Source organism: Scleropages formosus, chromosome 9 (assembly GCF_900964775.1).
Source record: "Scleropages formosus chromosome 9, fSclFor1.1, whole genome shotgun sequence".
Classification (NCBI taxonomy): domain Eukaryota; kingdom Metazoa; phylum Chordata; class Actinopteri; order Osteoglossiformes; family Osteoglossidae; genus Scleropages; species Scleropages formosus.
Genome location: NC_041814.1, coordinates 16,310,751 through 16,316,885, shown reverse-complemented (window position 1 = coordinate 16,316,885; position 6,135 = coordinate 16,310,751).

Below are 6,135 nucleotides of genomic sequence, written 5' to 3'. Positions count from 1 at the left end.
TTGCTAGTTTAGTAGTAATTCACAGTATACCTAATATTGTGTAAAGCAAGGAATGTTCTTACGGTTAGAAAGTACTGCATGGGGGAATTGCGCTTAGTGCAGTACAGGTATTTATCTTTTCTTCAACAGGGGCACCATATGTGAACTTTGATGTCTTGAGCACTGAATTCTTGAGAGTGTATTGACGACTGGGCCTTTATAATCATTATTATTATTATTATTATTATTAATCTCATGACCAGTTTATTTCTGGTTTTTGATGTTTCTGAAATACCATGCAACGTCGTATGTAATTTCCTTTTAAAATGGTGTAGTTAATGAAACCAGACAGTAATGTGATTTACATGATGTTCCTTCAGGTTCATTTCCAGTTCAGATCGGTATAAATTCAACACACATCAGTTTTGTGCCCAAGAAAGTTACAAAAACATAGACAAAAATAAGCTTCTAAATGAAGTTTTGTTACAGATAGGCTTGAAAGTGACTAATTCTGAACGTACGATAGTATCCTGGAGGGAGAAAAAAAATCAACACACACCAATCTGTCCAAGTTTCCCTAGAGCCATGAATGCAAAGCTAATGTGTAACACTGTTAGAACACAGTCTATAAGTAAAAGGCATAAGTGAATGCTGTAAATAACAGGTGTAAATAAAAGGTGTAAATTACAGGCGTAAGTAAAAGGCGGAAATAAAAGTTGTAAATAACAGGTGTAAGTGAAACGTGTGAAGTACAGGCGTCAGTGAAGGGCGTAAGGAAAGGGCATAAGAAAAAGGTAAATTGTGTAAATTACAGGTGTAAGGAAAAGGCATACATGAAAGGCGTAGCATTGTTTTAAATGAGATGTTATTCCTTAAATAAAGAAGAAAACATGCAGGCTAGACAGACTCATGACATTGCAAGAACGAGAAAATAAGTGTCGACAACGCAAAATGATTCATTAAACCAAAGAACACAAAACATGTCGGGGAAAATGTAAATCTAAATGTATTAATGATTTTTTATTTACCATTTTGATTATAGAATCATAATGTAGTGTTAAGTGCACCACCTCTCTGTATTAAGTATTTAAACGTAATGTTTAAAAGTATTTAAAAGAATGCACATTTGACTGCTCAAACCTAAAACAGTCCTGCAAGTTGGTCCAACCCTAGACTACAGTTCATGGAAGTGCTTTCAACTCATTTACAATATTAGTACTGTATAGAATTTTTAGTAAATCAAATGGTGCAGAAAAGGCAGTTAAAAATAGACAGACATGTTTGTGTCTTTGATAATTCATAACTTCATTGTTCAAGTATAAGTGTACCATATTCTTGGAGCAACTTGTTCAGAAAACACACAAAATCTTTCCTGCTATCTGGTTCTGTTATTGGAAAGGATCTAATTATTTCACATTATGTTCTATGTACAGTTATACACAACTATGTGTAAGTAACATGCCTTGATCTGACGAAAAAAATAACAGATAATGCTTTGCATGAGATCAGCCTGTTTAATTTAATATCAGTAGTAATTATTTGGAAAAGACAGCACAAATATACGGTTATGTGAAAATTCTTTGAAAAAAGAAAATTTAGCTACCTTGAGATATTCTCCAGTGGAAACTTCACATACAGTTAGAATGTGAGAAGCATAGAAGGTGTTCTGGGCTCTGTTCAGCCACCTCACGGCAATCTTTTCATTGGTAACCCACTTCACCATGGCAATGTAATATTCACTAGAAGGAACAAAAGCCTGACAGTGACTTATGAACTTCTTACATTTAGTCATATCATGTTGGTGTTGATGAACATCCGGGCAAAAGCTGGTTATGTATCTACATTACATTTTACATTTATTCATTGAATAGCTGCTTTTCGCCAAAGTGACAAACTGCATATTTCAGAGCGAAAATAAGGAGTGTATTACAAAGAGTGGCGTTACATACGGTCCAAATATAAATAATCAAAACAGCACAGTTATGGTGTCACATTGTTTTAAAAAAATGTTTGTCCCCTTTCCAATTTTGTTCCACAGCTCTTTAACATTGAATATCACCAGATTTTTTGTCCATTTTAAAAGTACACGAATTGAGCCTGAGAGAGACAATAATACACCAGCGTTGTCTTCATGTCATTTCCTTGGTGTAAACGACCATGAATTTTGCAAACACAGGTATGGAGAGGTTATTGCCCCTTTATTGCCCCTTTATTTTAAAGGGGTATTAGAACCAGCTCTTTGAATGCAGTCAGCTTTTCAACTACTGAAATCCTTGCTGGCAAAGGTCAAGATGACAAACATAAATTCATCAGAAGAATGCCTTTCTAGAGGAAAAAAAGGGGGTCTGAAGCCCATATGTGTAAATGGCACATAAATTTGGTAAAAGTTATGCAAATCGCACAACCACTGCACCTCTACAGAGCAAAAAGAGCCCTTTAAATAGCCTCCCTTTTTTCTTATTGGAAGGACTGAACCATTTCAACCAAAGAGGGTATCAATGATAGACATGAACTCAGTGAAACAGTGAGCTACAGACAGTTCAGTTACAACCAAGCATTAATTTCATTTTCCCTTGTCTAAACATTTCTCATTTGCCTAAAGTATAATGATTAATGAAAACCAGTTCATGACACAATTCCCCAGTAATTTCTTTTGCCACTTCCATCACACTGAACATGGGCCACCCCAGAAGAGGCAGTATTTAAGGCCACCTACAGCAGTGCTTGGGTCTTTTTCCAGGACTGTAGTGACACTACTGGATAAGTGGTAATGTAAGTGTGTTAGTAAAACACAAGCATAACAGGAGGAATTTACTGTGTTGAGTGTTTGTGCAATATGAAGAATGTTGCCAACTCTGTCTGTGTGTTCACCCACTAAGTTAACTAGAATAAAAGAGTAATTTTCCTGCTCACTCTCAACTGGGACAGACCTGCTTTGTCACAAGGTGCCATTAAGGAAAGGATCGGTGGGGGGGGGGTCCCATGTATGCTGCATTCATGTTTTTTAATTGAAAATTTAAAAACAAAATGTGAATTATGATGCCTTCATTTGTTTAAAAATTAAGTGAAAATAAATGAATTTGTTAAAAATGAAAAACTATGAATTAACTGTTTAAAAACTATTTTTTGCTCAATTTAAAGTATGCCTCATTTATAGTTTTGTTCCATCTTATTTTCTGACTTTACCACAAAACGAAATAATTTACTCTTGAACACCCCACACGTAAATGAAGTGAAATCGCGTATAAGCCATCAGTGGCTTCTTCGAACACGCTAGCTCCGCTCCGAGTTATTCATTCAGCAAGGGAGGATGACATGTCCACCAAGAAAATCGGCAGGATTTTTCAGGCGCTACTTCATAATCTCATTACTAAGTGCAGGTGTTAAAAGCACCATGAAGTTCTAGTTTACATTTATTTAACAGATGCTTTTCTCCAACAAACTCTTAGTGTTACCAGCCCACACACCTTTTTCACCGAGGTGACTTACGCTGCTAGATACACTACTTACACTGGGTCACTTATCCATACATCAGTGAAACACACCCTCTTCACACTATGGGTGAACCTGAACAGCATAGCTCTTCTTAAGATTTTGCTGATAGTTATGGGCTCACATGTCACTGCACTATCAATGTTCACACACATGCAACTATCCATTCCCTGACTGCATCTTTCTTTTTACATTTACATCTATTAAGTTAGCAAATGCTTTTTCACCAAAAAGACATACAGCTCAGTGGCACCATCTGAAGAGTGTGTTAATATCATAAAGTATTAAAATGTATCCATAATGAGACCAGAGTCTAGTGTTTTAATTTAGGTGTATATTTGATTTTAACTGGTGGTAGCGTAGTGGTTAGAGCTGTTACCTTTAGACCCAGCTTTGATCCCCACCTCTCGTTGTAGTACCCTTGAGAAAGGTATTTACCCTAAATTGCTCCAGTAAAATTACCCAGCTGTATGAATGGGTAAATAATTGTAAGCTTGTGATACCTGTAACTTTAACATTTAAGTTGCTTTGGAGAAAAAGCATCAGCTAAATTAATAAACGTAACTGTCACTTCTGCAACACAACTAAGAGTATTCCATCCAGTGTCTCATCACTTACCTTTATACTTAAATAGTATGTCTCGCCAGACATCAAACCTGCCTGAAGTAGTCCCCTGTAACACAGTCCCCTGATAAAAGCGGTCTTAACGGATTTTCCAAATTTCAGCCATTGCAGGACAAAAACATGATGTGCAGAGATAAAGAGCAATGCTTCGGCTCAGTCCAATAACCTCGTCTCCAGGCTGTTGGTAACCATAACGAAGAGCCATTAAAATCGTTGACTGTCTGTTTGAAATCGTGGAAGTTTTCACTGGACATCATTGCATCTCACTTTTCCAGTAAGGATCCTCAGAAGTGGCACTCAGTGAGTTCATTGATCTCATGTGAACAGATGTTTTAGAGCTTAGATCATCTGCAGGGAACAGCTGGTGGCAACACTGGATACTTACTTTACCTAGTAATCCAAAAGTTTGAATCCCACTCTGATGGGAGTACCCTCGATCAAGGTGATTACACTGCACCGATGCAGTAAAAAATACCCTGTTGTATTAATGGGTAAATTGTTGTAAACTTGCTTCTAACCTTGTCACCTTGGGGAAAGGCAAACGGTTCACGTAAGTTGGACTGTGATTATTATTCCTGGTGCAGATCATACAAGGTCTTTTATAAGACGTCTTCGTACATTGTTATATTGTTCTGAGAAGTAAATATGTGAACTGATGTTGTGGTTACATTGATATTAATAAACTTCCTACATGAGATGGGTCTGAACGTCTCACATGTGTGGTGTCTTCAAATTACACACACACATTTTCTGAACCACTTGTCCCATACGGGGTCACGGGGAACCGGAGCCTACCCGGCAACTCAGGGCGTAAGGCCGGAGGGGGAGGGGACACACCGAGGACGGGACGCCAGTCCATTGCAAGGCACCCCAAGCGGGACTCGAACCCCAGACCCACCAGAGAGGAGGGCCCGGACCAACCCACTGCACCACCACACCCCGTCTTCAAATTATTTTTAATCAATTACCAAAAAAAGGGTAAGAGATGAACTGAGTACGTTTTAAACAGAACTATACTATACTGCTAACAGACGTGCAACAAGGGCAGAGACGCGACGAGAGGTCATGATGGGTGATCAATACTTGGCTCAGTACCAGGTGCGCAGAAACCGGAGCCGGACGACGGGTCCTCTGTGCCTAAAAATAGGCCGTGTCTGATGAATGAACAAGGTACTATTTCACAGCTCTCTGCACAATTTAGAGGTGAACATGAGGATAAGAAAAAGAAAACTCATGTCTTTCACAATCATAATATTTCTACACATAATGTTCCCGCATGCGAACCTGGAACTAGAGCTACTTACTACATATTTTCAGTACGCAAACTATTGGTTGACTTGAGTAAATGTAGAATCTAAGTGCTGCACATCTACATTATATGATAGAGGACTTCAGCGTCATTAAAGAGGTTATACATGATTAGAAGCTATAGATAAGTTATCGACATTGATTGATACCGTCTGTTAAAATTCTTTGATCTTCATCACTAAGTCTTATTAGGAGCAAGCGTATTTCCTGTAATTTCAGCGTGAGCCTAATTTTATTACGCTTACTTCACGTCACGTGACTTAACTTGATTATGCACTGATTTCCTTCAAAGTGCAGACAACAGGGCTGTAATCGAAGTGGAATCTCACAGGCTCTCCCGCTGAGATCATGATCTCCAGGTTCTCCTGAGAGCCCCTCCAGCCCGTGGGTCTTTGCACCTTTTCGTTTTGTAAAGAGTGCATGATTTGCTCCAAGGAGGACTCGTGCGACATTTCTAAAGTGACGTCGCCGGGATGCGTCCTCGTCGTGTCCAGGTCCTCCTTCGGGTTGCTGAAAGCCCACACCATTACGCAGAAGTACACGAAGAAAGTGACCATCACGAAGCACATGAGCGCGTAGGACTCGATCATGGCTTCTGTCACGGTGGAAGTCATGCCAGGCAGGCTGTCGCTGAGAGTCCGAGCACCAGGTGCGGTCCGAAGCTCCAGTCCGCAGCCGAGCGCCGCAGCTCTTCGGAAAGTTGAGGTGCGCTGAGATCCGTGTGCGAGTGCC